This window comes from Triplophysa dalaica, chromosome 3 (genome assembly GCF_015846415.1).
Source record: "Triplophysa dalaica isolate WHDGS20190420 chromosome 3, ASM1584641v1, whole genome shotgun sequence".
In the NCBI taxonomy this organism is placed as follows: Eukaryota; Metazoa; Chordata; class Actinopteri; order Cypriniformes; family Nemacheilidae; genus Triplophysa; species Triplophysa dalaica.
This window is the reverse complement of record NC_079544.1, coordinates 10,207,542-10,224,653: the sequence shown is the minus strand read 5'-3', so window position 1 is coordinate 10,224,653 and position 17,112 is coordinate 10,207,542.

Genomic DNA, 17,112 nt, shown 5'->3' with positions numbered 1-17,112 from the left:
CTCCAAGAAATTCAATTCAAGATTCTGAGATTTACCTAAATCATTTCTGCTGTTGACCTTTAGAACATCATTATTTTGAGTAAATGATTCATCATCCAGGCATTTTTGCAAGTTTGTCTCCTATTAAATACAAGTCCTGTCACAGAGCAGCCCCTTAATGTTCCTGTGTTGCTGGCTCTAGCAGGATGATCATGCTTTTGTTTAGCAATGGCCCTTTTGGACTGTATTTTACCTCATTGATCTAGTTTACGGTCAACTGATTTGGGAACCATGGGTGCATGCTATAGAGGAATAGCCATGGACTTCCTTGTTGGGATGTGCCATTGATTTTGCAGTATTTGAGGGCTGATCTTTACCTCATAGGAAGATCATTTATGTAGATTCCAGAATATCTCAACACATGGATATACTCATGCTCTAATTATCAAATCCTGTCATCTGGCTTCATGCTTAGTTGGTCACATGCTATTCGCACCCGCTGCTCTCTGGCTGATTCATTTTGATTTTTTATGGCACTTGGTACTTTGTCTTTTGAACTGTTTGGGACACTAAACAATGGAGGGCTAATTGGCACAAAAATGAAGAGCCACCTCTTGACAATTTCTCAGTGAAAACATAGTCCTTGATATAATATTTCATCATTCACAAAATTGCATGAATGGGAAAATTATGTAGTGTGCTTAAGTTACCACATATGTAACATGTAATTTATCTTGGTTTCAGAGGAAACTGGTTAATCGTGATGAATTGTGCTGTTGTTTGTGGTCTCTTAATGGGATTTAGGAGCTCAGGGATTCTGTTACAGGAATTAGGTCTACAGAGTTCAGCACAGTCACAGATCTCAGGTGAGCTGTTGTGTAGTCACAGGTTGCACCTGCATCCTCTTAGAATCAAGCAGGTTGGAACTTTTTTTGAGCTAATCCAGGCATTGTCGTCACTCTTCTTTTTCATTTTGGCAGCTGCATTGAGCCTTTGTTTTTTCATTTCACCCAGGAGAACTCTTGCTTTTACAGATGTCACGAATAGTTGAGATAAATCTTGTTTTTATCAAAACGGCCTCATAAATGTTGACGTCAATTATCTTGTCGCCCATTCCTAAACCTTAGCACCTGAATTCTTATTTTTTTATGAATACCGACATTCTTTTCCTATGGAGATGTATTTGAAGTTGCATAACATCCTTCTGGTGTCAGATAAATGCTGAGCTCTTGAGTGGGTCCTTGAGTTCTGGAAAGACGACAGTGCTGCTCTGATTAAGATAATGATTTGAATATTCCTCCGAGTGGGATCACCGGCTTCCTTTGTCTGATCCCTCACAACATAAAAAACAGATGGTTGTTTTTATGCCAATCATAGTAGGATAGATCCAAACACACCTGTCTGAGCTTTAGGGTATTAAAAGGATATTTTCGCTAATTTGTTTTCTGAGCTGATTTAGTCATGAATTTGCAGGTGTGTATGTGAGGAAAAAGTTTATAACTTTGTGCTGCCCTAAATGATATTTGGAATGAAGTACCAAAATTATGACTCAGATGTGCAACTTTATTCCACCGCTTAACATGATCCCAAAAATATAACAACAAAATGTACCCTTGACATTCTACCTCTTTGATGTCTAATGCTGTTTCATAAACACAGTTGCGAAAAGAAAGAATGTATGTGTTAACAGATTAATTGATGGATGAGAATACAAGTATTTTTAGAGCAATTAGGCCTACTGCCAGAATAGATGCTGGTATATTCATCTGCCAAGTCTGGACCGGAGTTAACAATAGGTTATGTGAATAGCCACCGAAAACGTGCTCGGCTTGGAAATGCGTCCGTTGTCCTCTGTTTAGCGAATGGAAGACTGGCTGATACAATACATTTTCCAAACAAAAGAAAATAGTTGGATAGCATGAGATGCATCAAATAGTACTTCAGTAAATATAACAGAACAGTATAGTTTGGGTTCTTAATATGGCTGCCAGAGAAATTACCAATCTTGCGTAAAATGGCTTTTATGATGTTATATAAGACTGGTGATAACTCGTCTTTAGCAGACATTGCTAGAAGTTGAGAGAGATGGCAAGACGTATGTCTCATTGTTTCATTGTTGAAAGCTGCTTTACATGCAACACAATTAAAGTTTATTGAAAAACATTGCAAGTCTTTCTCTATGCAATGTGTACATTATTGAAACTTAAATGAAGTACCTACAATGTAGGATTGTTCTGTAGTGTTCAAATTAACTATATTATGTTAAATATTATCAGTACCCCTTACGGCACAAAAATATATGGGAACCCACTGCAAAATATAATGCAATATATTACATAATACATTTCCTATATTAGAAGCTGATGCCAATATTTTTCATTATACAGCAATATATGCATTAACGATATATGAAACCCACACTGGACCCCTCTACAACTCACAGTTGAAAAGCCAAAGCTTATGAGTTCACGTGCACTGAGAGGGGGACCGACCAATCACAACAGCTTGAGAAGAGGAACCCGCTGATATGGTTTGGGTGGGACATCTTCACACACACACTTTAAGTGGAGAACAAGTCAAGACAGAACTGGTCAGCTTTACCAATCAGAGCGTGTCGGAAGGCAGGACTTTGAAGAAACCGGAAGAAATCCAGTCGTTTCGTGAGAAGAGAGACAGTGGTGGATGATAGACTTGAAATATAAAGGGATTTTGGAAACTAGAAACATGAACATCCATTGTTAAACACCCAAAAACACAATTAAAGCTTCAAAAACAGGGAAAAACAGGGCCTTTAAGTTTATATATTATTTTAATGAAAAACTTATGGGTCTGCAATTTTCAGGACAGTGATTGTCTGTTCATTAAGTGCTTTAGTATGAGCGGGTGTGGTTATGCTATTGTAGACTGGCTTTGTTTTAAAATATGAAACATGTAGCTTAAAATGGGACAATATCTGGCTGAGTTACAACCGTTTAAAACTCTGGAATCTGAGAGTGCAAAAAATCTAAATATTGAGAAAATTGCCTTAGAAGTTGTTAATCAGGGGCACTGTGGCAGGCCATCTGAGGAATCAACAGTTTTTATATATTTAAGGTTGGATGTTTACTAAATATCTTTGTGGAACATGATCTTTACTTAATTTCCTAATGATTTTTGGCATAAATAAAAAATCAATAATTTTGACCCACACATGTATTTTTGTCTTTTACTAAAAATGTTCCTGGGCTTCTTATACCCTGGTTTTGTAATCCAGGGTTACATATTTAATAAAAGCAACATGTAAACAACGTAAAGCAATATAAGCAACAACAAATTATTTGTTTAAGTGTCATGAATGTGTCATAATCTCACATTTTTGTAAATATGATTGTATATCTACATGCTTATAACAAAGAATGCTAACCACAGTTAAATCATCATGTTTGTAAAGTAGTACATTTAGTTTTTTTAAATGCAGCTATCGTTAAAGCATGATCAGGTAATTTTTAGTGAATGAGAAAAATGAGACAATGCATTTCGTGAACGACAAACGATTTGTTTACTTAAAAGATTTGTTCAAAAAGAACGTAACGTAAGGTTGTTAAACATAAGAAATATATATTTCCATATATGTGTGTGTATATATGGCATGAGTAAATATATTATGATCTATATATTTTTACACATCCAGTACAATATCTTATCATATGTACATCAATATATTATGAAATATATTACTGATTATAAAGTTATGTAAATATATTGTCATACATTTTTCAAAGAATGAAAAGCGGCTACTGCTTATGTATTATTCAATATATGCTCACAATATATATTTACATATATTTACACAATATATTATTCTGTATATTTTCTAATATCCCATTATGTAATTTAATATATTTAAATTAATTTATTAGGAAATATATTTTCTTTCCGTAAGGCACTGTAAACAATTTACAACAATACCATAACATGCAAATAAAATGTATATCTAAAAGTTAAATGCACAAGTTATATATACAGTTGAAAGAAAAAGTATGTGAACCCTTTGGGCTTACTTGGATTTCTTCATAAATTGGTCATAAAATGTGTTCTGATCTTCATCTAAGTCACAACAGTAGAGAAACACAGTCTGCTTAAACTAATATCGCACAAACATTATACGTTTTCATGTTTTTATTGAACACAACATGTAAACATTCATAGTGCAGGGTGGAAAAAGTATGTGAACCTTTGGGTTTAATAACTGGTTGACCCTCCTTTGGCAGCAATAACCTCAACCAAACGTTTCCTATAGTTGCAGATCACACCTGCACAACGGTCAGGAGAAATTTTGGACCATTCCTCTTTACAAAAGTGTTTCAGTTCAGCAATATTCTTGGGATGTCTGGTGTGAATCGCTCTCTTGAGGTCATGCCACAGCATCTCAATCGGGTTGAGGTCAGGACTCTGACTGGGCCACTCCAGAAGGCGTATTTTCTTCTGTTGAAGCCATTGTGTTGTTGATTTACTTCTATGCTTTTGTTCGTTGTCCTGTTGCATCGTCCATCCTCTGTTAAGCTTCAGTTGGCGGACAGATAGTCTTAAGTTTTCCTGCAAAATGTCTTGATAAACTTTGGAATTCATTTTTCCATCGATGACAGTTATCCGTCCAGGGCCTGAGGCAGCAAAGCAGCCCCAAACCATGATGCCCCCTCCACCATATTTCACAGTTGGGATGAGGTTTTGATGTTTGTGTGATGTGCCTTTTGTTCTCCACACATAGCTTTGTGTGTTCTTTCCAAACAACTCAATTTTGGTTTCATCTGTCCACAGAATGTTTTGCCAGTAGTGCTGTGGAACATCCAGGTGCTCTTTTTTTCAAACTTCAAACGTGCTGCAATGTTTTTTTTGGACAGCAGTGGCTTCCTCCGTGGTGTCCTCCCATGAAGTCCATTCTTGTTTAATGTTTTCCCTGTTGTAGATTTGTTAACAAAAATGTTAGCATGTGCCAGAGATTTCTGTAAGTGTTTAGCTGACACTCTAGGATTCTTCTTCACCTCATTGAGCATTCTGCGCTGTGCTCTTGCAGTCATCTTTACAGGACGACCACGCCTAGGGAGTGTAGCAACAGTGCTGAACTTTCTCCATTTGTAGACAATCTGTCTTACCGTGGACACATGGACATCAAGGCTTTTAGATATACTTTTGTAGCCCTTTCCAGCTTTATGTAAGTCAATAATTCTTGATCGTAGGTCTTCTGAGAGCTCTTTTGTGCGAGGCATGGTTCACATCAGACAACGCTTCTTCAGAACAGCAAACTCAAAACTGGTGTGTGTTTTTTATTGGACAGGCCAGCTTTAATCAACACATCCAATCTCATCACATTGATTGGACCCCAGGTTGGCTGACTCCTGGCTCCAATTAGCTCTTGGAGAAGTCATTAGCCTAGGGTTTCACATACTTTTTCCACCCTGCACTATGAATGTTTACATGTTGTGTTCAATAAAAACATGAAAACGTATAATGTTTGTGCGGTATTAGTTTAAGCAGACTGTGTTTCTCTATTGTTGTGACTTAGATGAAGATCAGAACACATTTTATGACCAATTTATGAAGAAATCCAAGTAACCCAAAAGGGTTCACATACTTTTTCTTTCAACTGTAAATGTGTGAATGAATGAATGAACTAACTAAGAGAGTTATCTATAGTGTCTCCTGGCTGAAATTGAGCAACAGTGTATTTATCAAATATTGTGTCTTGTTGCTTGGTGATTGTAGTATGGTGATTATCTCTCTTTTGATGATGTAGTCAAGGAACATGAAGTTATCCTGTACTCCAGCATGTACGTTTAGTCTGTTCCTCTGTTTATTTTTGGTGATAATGTGAAAATTTGGCCACTCCAAACTAGCATGCATGCATAAAACAACACAAACACACCCCCTGTGGAAGTTTATGTTCAAGCACACCCAATTTACCTTGGACAAGAACCGTTGCTATTATCTGATAAAGTAGAAATGGACCCCACCTTTATCCTGTATGGGCTCCTGGTTTTACGCTCCGCAGATTGATGTGTGTGTGTTCAGGATCATAGAGATACAGTACATGAGATCTAGTCTCTGCATGCAAAAAAGAAGGGTGTTGTAATGAACCGAAATGATTGGAAAGGGTCAGCAGTACAATGTAAAATGAGACACACTTTTTATATTTTAAACAGTTGAAACTATTAGTCATCTTTTCCAGATCTTGCATTGATTTGTTTTTACTTTTGCCAATTTTAAAACTTTTAGGTGATAGCAATTAAAATCTTGGCAGCTTAGCTTCCAACGGTAATCTATTTACAAACAGCAATTTGGCTGTTTTTGAGTCAACAGAGTGAGTTTGATTAAATGAGGGCTGCCCAGAGATTTTTGAGGCACCTTCCCAAAATTCTGTTGTGCAACGAACCCCTACACAGAGCAAAATCTGTTTGATCCTTACTTGCTATGATACAAGTGTCCTTCCTCAGTGTATTTATTTTTTGCATAGCCATTCGTAATAGAAACAATTACTCCTAGTTAGCCACAGAACCAGGACTACTGATCATGCCCCCAACTCTACCCGCCGTACAAAGGCGGAGTTTTTACGACTGCGTTTTCCTTTAAAAGCGCATAACTCTTGCTACGGTTACTCCTGGCATTTACAATACCCCAGAGTTTTTGACCCCCGAAAACTGAGACTTTTGGAAATGCAGGCGTGGTTGGCCACATTCGCTCACTGGGTATACTCTGAGTATACTAACCCTGAAATCGATGAAGCGGCTAAATTCATTCATAAGGATGTAAGCTACTTTGATTTTAGGAGAGGAATTTAGGACCCAAGTGGAATTTTGTCATTTCCCCTTTCATTTTTCTTTACAGTGAATCATATCAAAACATAATTCATACATCCTAACATCAAAAAAATCTGTAAACATCAGAAGAGATTCCTTACATTTTCTCACGAATGGCAGTTTTTTATGAAGGATGAGAAATTACCTGCAGAAATGAACAGATAAAAGTACTAAATTATACATTTAAACATTCAGCCACTCCTAACCAAATCTGCATTGAGCAGGATTCAAACCAGCGATCAGCGCACAGTGGCATGAGAATCTAATGCCCTAACAAGTGTCCTATACACTATAACATCTTAGTATTTTCACCAGAGCACTCATGGGGACTGAGAATATAAGTTATACGTTTAATTATTTCTACCTCTTTGCATTCATTTACTGATTAATTTGTTTGTTATTGGTAAATGTATCTATTTATTGATTCTAACACACTTCTTATTCACATTAGTAAATCCACATGCAGAGCGGTAAGGAAAGTGCTACCAAAAATGCATGCCACCCCTTATATTTTGCAATAGTTTGAAAAGCCGCTATTTAATAATGTTGAATAATTTACTGTAGTGCATTTGTCTATACTTAATTTAGGTAAAGTGTTGTTCTAAATGTGAATCCTTATGAGAACTAAGTGGATAATGAGTTTTGTAATGTTTTCCGACTGACCTAAAAGGACCTGCGCTGCAAGTATGAATAGAGCTGAAGAATGACACCACAGAGACAACAGTTGTTGATGAATGTATCCTTAATCAAGATCTGTCACACAGCACAGATCTAAAAATCGTTTTTGTCCCGCAGAGGCGCATTTGGAATGAGTGAGTAATTACGCTCTGCAGACAGCGACAATCCCTTCCATTAACTTTCTTAGTCCATGACTCCAACTTAAAGAGCGTAATATTCCAGAGCTTAATGAGACTACAGGAAAATTGATGGGTCGACAGGTCAAACAGCAGTTATTATTGAAATGACTATACAGGTACTTAATATAAAATGTCCCTGCAGATTATGTACAGAATTATGCCCATGTACCTCACTTAAGTTTTTTTATATAAAACATTAGTGTATGACTTAAAATAGGGAAAATCTAATAATTTCTATTTAGCTTAGCAGTATGTGACATATACCTGTAAACAGCATAATTTATTGTATATTGTAGAACAAACTTGATTTTGAACATCAAATATTCAATCATCTTATCAACATCAAGCTCCATTAATTGAACTGAGTGTCAGATAAGGCAGACATAAAAAATGTGCAGTGCAGAACTGGAACTGAGTACCAATTCTTGAGCTTTTGAGCAAAGAAATCCATTAATATACAGACAAACCTATAGACATGCACTAAACAAGAGAATAAAGGGAGGATTTAAATCCTTGCATTGGCATCTTAGCGCCTTTGGGGAATTTCCAGGACTACTAATTAACCAAACTGAAATGTCCCAATTCTGCTGTGGCTGAACTATGTGACCATAGACCTGTCAACCCTTGAACTTGGGTCAGCACGTGTGGGCCCGTATTTTCTCCACCAGCAGGTCCTTTGTCTTTGCTATCAATGGAAAACTTTTAACACCAACATTTTCTCATTATAAAAGAGTTAGCTCGCAAAACTTACCGATGACGCACACAGCGTCCTATTGGGGATGTTAGGTTTTTCTTAGAATTTTTTTCTCCCTTGCTAAAAACGCACAGCGCTCGCATCTGTTCGGTGCTGTCTGAACCCCCTATTTCTGCACACATTCATCCTGCTCATTTTCCTCACATGGGAAACAAGCCAACAGCATTAATGGGCCTGTGCAAAGTATTGCTCAATTTACTAACTCAGTTCTTATATATGTCAAGCTTGACTGTGTAACTGTAGAAATTGTCAGCAGCAGGTCCAAGGGCTTAATGTGGTTATACGTACAGGGAAGGTATAATTAACAGCTGGTACAATATAAACAAAGCCCTAAAGACCCTGTGGCGAGTGAAGTCTTTTTTGTCTTGACATATTTTCTATTAAAGCATACAGCACTGTTTCTTAAAGGTCAGTGAATGAAATTAAGCGTCATCTAGAGATGAGGTTGCGAATTGCAACCAATGGTTCGCTCCACTACTTCTCCCTCTCGAAGCACTACGGCAGCTGACACAGCAGCACTAAGATGTTTTTGCGTCTTTGCCGAATGAGATGACATATTTACGCGCTCCGAAGAAAAGTTTGTTTATGGCTAATGTTGAAACGATATTGTGAATTCAATGTAAATGGACCCTCTGTGTATGTAGATAGAAATAGCTCATTCTAATGTAATATAAACATAATGCTTCAATATGTATAGACATAGTTATGTGTTTTATATTGCATTTCTGTCACTGGACCTTTAAAGAACTATACCGCATGTAAATGAACCCATTAGAGCCTTTATTTTTAAGAGCACAGAGTTGATCTTTTATACAATGACTACCTTTCAGGTCAAATGTCTTTCTAATAAGCATTGATCTAAAGTACCTTATTCACCAGTGTGTCATTGCAAGCCTAAATCATATGATCCAGCATCGTCTGGAAGGATTCATACCCATCAGCAGAAGGAAGCGAATCTTTCACAGCAACAGGGAAAACAGTGTTCTGTGTTATAGTGTTATCCCAGGGCAGGTCAAAAACGTTCTATTTGATGCTGCTGATGAGATACACAGTTTGGAGGACACACAAGGAAACAGAAAAGCACATTCAAATTATCTAAACTGCAATACCTGGAAAACTGGAAGAGAGCCAAAGAGAAGAGATTTACGGTTTGGCCCGAGTATGTGGAAGCTGCTTTGTACGTATCCTTGTGAAAGGTGCTGTATCTGTGTAAAGGTGTGTATCACAGTTCATCCACGAAAGCAACACAATTCATTCTGGCATTTATTTGCATGTCTTGTTATTTACCTCTTCTGGTCTAATCAAAACAAAGAGGGATAGTGAGAGAGGATATCCAGCAATGAATTATTACCAGCTGTGTTCTGTGTTTCAAAGATGTTTTCGCACCTACCATTCTGGCTTTTTTTCTCACATTTGTCTAAAAATGAAAAGATCTTATGATGTGAAGTGTTTATGCAGAGATCTGCAGCACAGGAAAAGAGCTTTTTCTATCAGCTGTTGAAACTTCCTATTTTGTTCACGTTCCCTGTGGATTTGAAAGGGTTTCCAGGGCTTTGAGATTGGCTTCGCTAATGCTGGAGAAATCCCATCTCACATACACTAATATCCTCATGTTCCTTGACTTTTCTCTTCTTTACAGAAACCAGCGTGTCACACACTAAACGCTTAGAGAATACATTTGTGGGAGAAAGCATTATGAAACTTTCGTTAGGAATTGATAGTGCTAAACATTATGCCGTTCTTCTGGTCATTTTGAAGGGTAATTGCAATATGTGAGCTATATTGTGACTCGTTAGAGTTTGCCACAACATACAACACATTGAGCTTCATAAAGAATGTAAAATACGTCTGTGTAAAACAAAGTATACTGAGTTTTTTATTTTGTGGAAATTACATAAACAAAATCAATTTGAACTTGATTTGTTTTAGAACCCCATGACACCAATTCACATTGCTTGCACCTAGCTAAAATATCATTTGTTACATAAACTGTATCATCTATTCAAATTTGAGTCTGTAAATGATTGAGATGCAGATGTGTGAGTGTGTGAGCAGTAACTAATTAAGTAAATAAGATTCTGTGTCATGTGCATTCTGTTTTCAGCAGATGTTCTTACTCTCAGATTAGGAGCTTCTCACCTCCATTTGAAAAGCAGTGATGCTGCATGTTTTACTCTATTTAGCAGAGAGAGAGAGAGAGAGAGAGAGAGGCATTATAAATAGAGGCGTAGATAAACAACTTTTTTGATAATAACCCATGGCTCTACCACAACACATCACATAAATTGTAAATGTTTTGTACTTTTTTACTGAGAATTATTTTACTGAGAATTGTGCTAGCCATTTACTATTTCTTGAAATTGTTCCATAAAGAAACTGTCATTATGTCAGTATTATTTCTTTTGGCAGTTGTACTGTTGGCTGCACTGTTACCAACCTGATTTTCAGAATAATTAGCACATTTATATTGTTCATTAATTTATTTGAAATATAAGTTTGCAAATAACTGCTGATAAATGTTTTAGGTCAAAGAAGCAATTCCCTTATAACACTGTGTCTTCACCAGATGCGTCAGTTGCGGCCATAGTTTTATTGTTTTAATTGTGTTTTCTGTTTTTTATATTTAATCCTAAAAAAACTCTTACAAACTAAATCAGGATTTCATTCTGGAATGTCTGTAACCGAGTCAACATTGACTTCATGTTTAGCCTCTATTATCTACCCTTTCCATTACAAGTTATCTCCTGTAAGTTTACGGCACTTGGTTATTTCTTTTAACCACAAGATAGCATTCGCAAAGTCTTCACATGACTTTTCTGATGTACTGTATCCCCCAGCAGCACAAAGGATCCGTCTCTGTCTTGACATTCCACAATGCTTATCATTATTAAATATTAAGTATGTGGACGTCAGAACTATTCTAGAGATTCCTCAAACATCAGTAATCCTAGAAAAATATGATAAAAATATTACAATACATAAAAATGAAACATGCTACATTTGTAAATTGTAACAATTTGGCTGTCGCAGGAGCAATCATAAGAGGAATTGATTGTTTGACTGCATGAGGAATGGTGGAAAGTTTAGGCTGGGAATGATTTTTCTCTCCACAGGGTAGTAAGGACTTTTAAAGAGTGGACGGTGTGCATACTTTAGACTTGACTGAAACCACATGTCTGAGTCTTGATCAAACTAAAATGTTTTCACATCTGCTGCTTGGACAACGCCTGTGAAAATGAATTAGTATCTAGCTGATTTTCAGTAAATGTATTCATTCTTTACATTGAAGTGTGTTTTCAATGATTAAATACGTTGCTTCGTCTTCCAAGCATATGGCCAAAATGTGGCATTTTAAATGAAAACGTGTTGCATGAAATAAGTTAAACATTGCATTATCATGGGCATAAATTACCAAAATGGAATCAATTTCGTGATAACAGCATTTGCACCAAAAAAAACATTTGCCATCACAGAGGGTCCCAGTGGAACCAGAACTGCTCTACCCCCATCATGACGAACTCAACACCAGGGAGCAGGTGTTTGTGCCCCAGAGGTCACCTTGATCTAGAGGTCAGTAGGAGGCCGGTGGACGTCAACATCCCACCACATGAAAAAGCTTATTGATTGAAGAAGCCACCTCTGATGCCTCTATGACTCATATACCATATAGGAGCCACGAGAGATAAAGGCAAATACACACACAGAGGTAAACTCAAGAGTTTTTCCTCCTGTTAATTCTGTTCCATTGTGTGTAGCCGAGAGCATTTCTGTGATTCTCATCAAACAGAACATTATCACTTCAAAGCACGATCTAAAAGATCATCACATGGGATTCACATCGTTCCGCTGGTACAGCCATATTGCTCTGCAACCACTAAGGAAATGAGTTTGTTTATGACTTACATGTATATTGTTTAGTGCATGTGGTCTGCACATTTTCTCCAAATGGCTGCGTTCGCCATTTCCGGACATAGTATGCACGATTCTTCCGAGGTCAGGCGGTTGCTGCAATGGATGCGTTGACATGCAGCCCGCAGCATTGTTAGCGTGTAACCTCACACTTCTCTGGAAACAGCATTCTAGTCTCCAGAGAGAGCAGCACAGATTAATACACGCTTTTAAGGTGAATATCTCCTAACCTCTTTGTCTGTCAGCTGCGGACATAGCCGCTTTGCTTAGGCACGTTTTATACAGAGGTAATGAAAAGTTTATGGAAAACAGGTGGACATTAAATTTGTTCCGCCGAGTTTGTGCCGCATCTCAGCTGTGTTCCATTGTGTGAGCTGAAACATCCAAGAAATCTAACAACAGGAGTTCCTAGTAAAGATTTCTTCAATGCTTTCCCTCAATCATCGTTTCGGTGTCCCTTATTTCTAATTTAACACAGCCTTGTTGTTTATTTGTGTACACGTCACAAGAAGAGTGGGCTGAATAGATTGTTACTGTTGAAAACATGAATGACTAAAATGAACATGTTTAATGTGGCTTAACGCTTTTTATACAATTGAATTTCATTAGGGTTTTGCACAGTTGGCTTTTTAATAATTGAATGAATTTATATCTATTTCAAGAATTATCTATTACAACTACTATTAATAATTTTTACTTCAAGTATTTGTGTAAAAAAATAATTTTATCAGAGCTTGAACCAAGTAGAGTTATTATAGTTTGGTTATGTTTTGTTTTTACTTTACTTTACTTTTATTTTGTTTTGTTTTATTTAAATTTTAAATAAGCTTTTAATTTTAGTTTTTGTTAATTTAAGTTATATTTTTAGCAATTTTGTTAAATGCTTTTGTCCTTTTATGATTTATTTATTTTTATGTTGCTATATAAAATTAATTTCCTTTTATTTTAGACTTCTTATTACAATTTTAGTGCCTTAAATTTATTTCAGTTTATTTCTGGGGCAACAATTTCATTATTTTTTTAGTTTAAGTTCCAGTAATTTTAGGCAAATATTCGATTTGAATTAAAAAAACAGACTTTTTTCAAAGTTTCAATTTAAATCTAATCTAAACCTTGGAACTGAAGGGGAGCTGGAGGGCTTGGGTTTCCAGGAGCCCCCATAAGGCATTCAGGGTCCCCCATAAGAGGTAAAAATGGATTTGGGGTGCACAATAAAGATACAGTAAATGTTGTGAATGAATTATGTGGGATACAATAATTGACTGAAGTCTAGTTTTAGGCTATACTTGTCATATTTCATTCCTTATTTCGTACCATATTTCATATATATTTTATCCAAAGCGACTTACAAAGAGTTAGGGAGCAACAAGCGATATGTCAGACAGGAGCCATAATACATTAGATGCCAATCAACAAAAGCTAGACCACTACCTGTTGAGAGAGTTTTTTTTCTCTATTTGTCTGTCAGGTATTCACAGAAGAGTTGGGTTTTAAGTAGTTTTTTGAATGTTGTGAGAGATGTGGTTGACCGGACATTTGGTATAACAATTTCATATCCCTTTACCTTAACTCACTGCTCCAGGTCTATATCCCCTCCCATTCTTCGGTCTGAAAATGAGCGACGCCTGGTTGTTCCATCACAGCGAGGCACCAAATCCCTTGCAAAAACCTTTACTCAGTCTTTTTCCCTGTGGTGGAATGAACTGCCAGCCTCAACCCGAACTGCAGCATCCTTCACAACGTTCAAAAAACAGCTCAAAACATTCTGCATTTATTTGACTAACCAATAACTGTATGTCTTGTGTCATAAAAAAACTTGTTTATTCTCTCCCTTGTTTGCTACAGCTTTGATCCGCCTAGTAGCATTGCCTTGTAAACTAATGGTACTGTTTAGTGTGTTGACAAAATGTTTATATGCTCTCCTACTTGAAGTCTCTTTGTATAAAGGCATCTGCCAAATGAATAAATGTAAATATAAATATATATTATCTGTCTAAATATAAATAGGGCAACCAAAAACCTTTAATGTGCAACTCTGCACATAAAAGGTTTTTGGTTGCCTGATTTATATTTAGTTTAAGTTGAGACTCTCTAAATAGAGACTCTTTAGCGCCGACGTCACACTTACGCCGCGGCATTAGCTGGAGGCAAAACAAAGGGAAAACTGGAGGCAGCCAATAAAAGTCAGCACAGATTTGGCTACATAAGGAGTTTAATATATCATCTTGTTGTGTAGTTTAGTGACACAATCGACAGAATACATTCTCGAATTTGATATTTTAACACATTCCTTCTGCTATTACAAAACAAAAACACTGACGACAGTTTCTCTCAGTTTATGTGTACCAAACACGCTTGCACGCTTGCTTTCTCTGTCTGGAAGGTGTAGATGTCAGGCCACTTAAACCACTTAACTGGAGGTAATCCTGTCAGTTCGTCCCTGGATCCATTGAACAATCTCGCTCTAGACAGCGAGAGACCTTACATGTTATAATTGAATCCAAATTTTTTTCTAGTCATTATCAAAAAGCAAGCAAACAAAACGTGCTACCTAGCATTAGTAATGCGGTCAGGTGGATCTTTTCGCCTCCACCTAAGCTCCGCCCACAAAAACGCATCCCAATGTTTACTAACAGTTAGAGCGTCTAAAGAGATGTGTGGGCCAATTTCTCAGAAAAAATGTGACCCTGTAGCCAAAGGCGTACACTTGGGGTGAGGGTCTGTTTTCAGACTAATAAAAAGCAAAAGGAAAATCTATTTGAATTAATACATTATTATTTTTATGTGATATTCTATTTTTTATTGTATTCATTTGGCAGAAGCTTTTATCCAAAGCGACTTACAAGTAGGGTGCAGTGGGCAACTATCACTGCAGAGCAAACAGGGGTAAGGTGCCTTTCTCATGTCATTTCCAGGTACAGAGATATGAACCAGCAACCTTCTGGCTATGAGTCCAACTCTCTAACTACTAGACCACAACTGACCTGTTTGGTCATGGCAGTGGCATAGAAATTATACTGTAACATTCAAAGAACAAATTACTTTTGGAATAGAAAGTTTGTTGATTCATGAAAACTGGATTGTTCGTTGATCTCTGCGTCATTCTGTGACATCACAGCGCAGAGAAGAGTAACACCTCCCACCGCATGCTGACATACAGCTGCATGTGAAATAGACTACGTAGACGGAATCCCCTCTTACATCACTTCCTCTGTTCCTCTCTTGTTCTTACCCTCAGATGAATACTTATTGAGAGATGTGTGGGCAGTTCAGTTCGAGGATGTCTGCTTATTTGGTTGCTTGCGTACATGTGTTTATATCGTTCTGCGTCCACAACGTCCCCCCGTTCAAGCGCGTCTGTGAGTGCGCGCAAATCTCACTTTCATATGTAAGGGATGAAACATTCCTTGACCACACTATGTGGGCACCATCATCATTATCATCATCATCCATCCCTGAGATATGGAATGGACGGCAGGGTGTAGGTACACACAGTGTGAGGGCCACTAATATGAGAATGACACCTCTCTGCCCACACATGGCCTGTTCCTCACCAATCAGAGTCACTCACAGAGGCATGCAGGGTGGGCGGCCGTATCACGCAGACTAAGTAATGAAGGTGTTGATGGAGAACACCAGCGTTTTCACACGTCACACCGAGCAGATTGGTCATGTGGTGAAAATAAAATGACCCGTGTCACCGGTACACGTACACAGGAATAGATCACATGTGACGCTTCGCTCGGTGCGCTTGAAATTTATCCACGTGCTTACGGAAAACAGACAAAGTCCGTTTCTGCCATAAAGCCGCTGTAATGATTATATCCGGTCCCACATGTCCAATTACCAGGTCTCTTATTAGCTTTAGATTAATGATCCCCAGAGGCTTCTCTTGTGTGAAAGAGCGCAGCCCCACCAACCCACACACTGCTCACACACATGGGCATTTTAATTGGCAGCCAAATCCAACCATAGTAATGCTCTTACAAGTCTGACTCATACCAGCAGCCCTGCGCACACAACACAATACTATCAACTTTCAATTGCATTTGTTGTGTTGATTTGTATGATCTAATGTGAGAAACAGAACGGCTCAGGCAAATTTCATAAACCCTCTGTTCACGATGAAGTAAATGCTCCACAAACTGGTCATTTATTAGAGATGTAAAGTGCTTATTCCAGTACTTCATAATTCAAAGTGCTTCATTTATGCAAGGTTTAATGCGTATTGTATTGTCCTGTCGATCTTAATGGGTTTCTGTGGTGCTGTGTGTCATTTTTTTGAGGATCTATTGACAGAAATGCAATTTAATATAGATTACTATGTCTTTAGAGGTTTACAAAGACCTTACATAATGAAGCGTTATGCTATTATGAACTTAGAATGAGCTATTTCTATCTACATATACTGCGGGTCCCCTTACATGGAATTCACCATGTTGTTTCTACAGTAGCCCTAAATGGACACACTGATCTACAGACCGTGTTTCATGACGGGCAAAGAAGTGAAAAGGTGACGAAATGTAAGTGCTGTGTCAGTCGCCGTAGTGCTTCAAAAGGGAAGGTTGAGCGGTGGTTTTAAATATGTTTTTTTTAAATGGAGCTTTAAATATCGACTGTATTTCAGATGTTTTTTCCTCAAATTTCTTAGAAAACAGATCAAAAAGAAACAATGGTGTCATAGGTGGGAAGAGTGAACACCTAAAACCTAAGCCTTTCATGCATGAGTTATGGTAACCGTATGACTTTTAGAGGATAAAAAAAACTAATTTGAACTTGT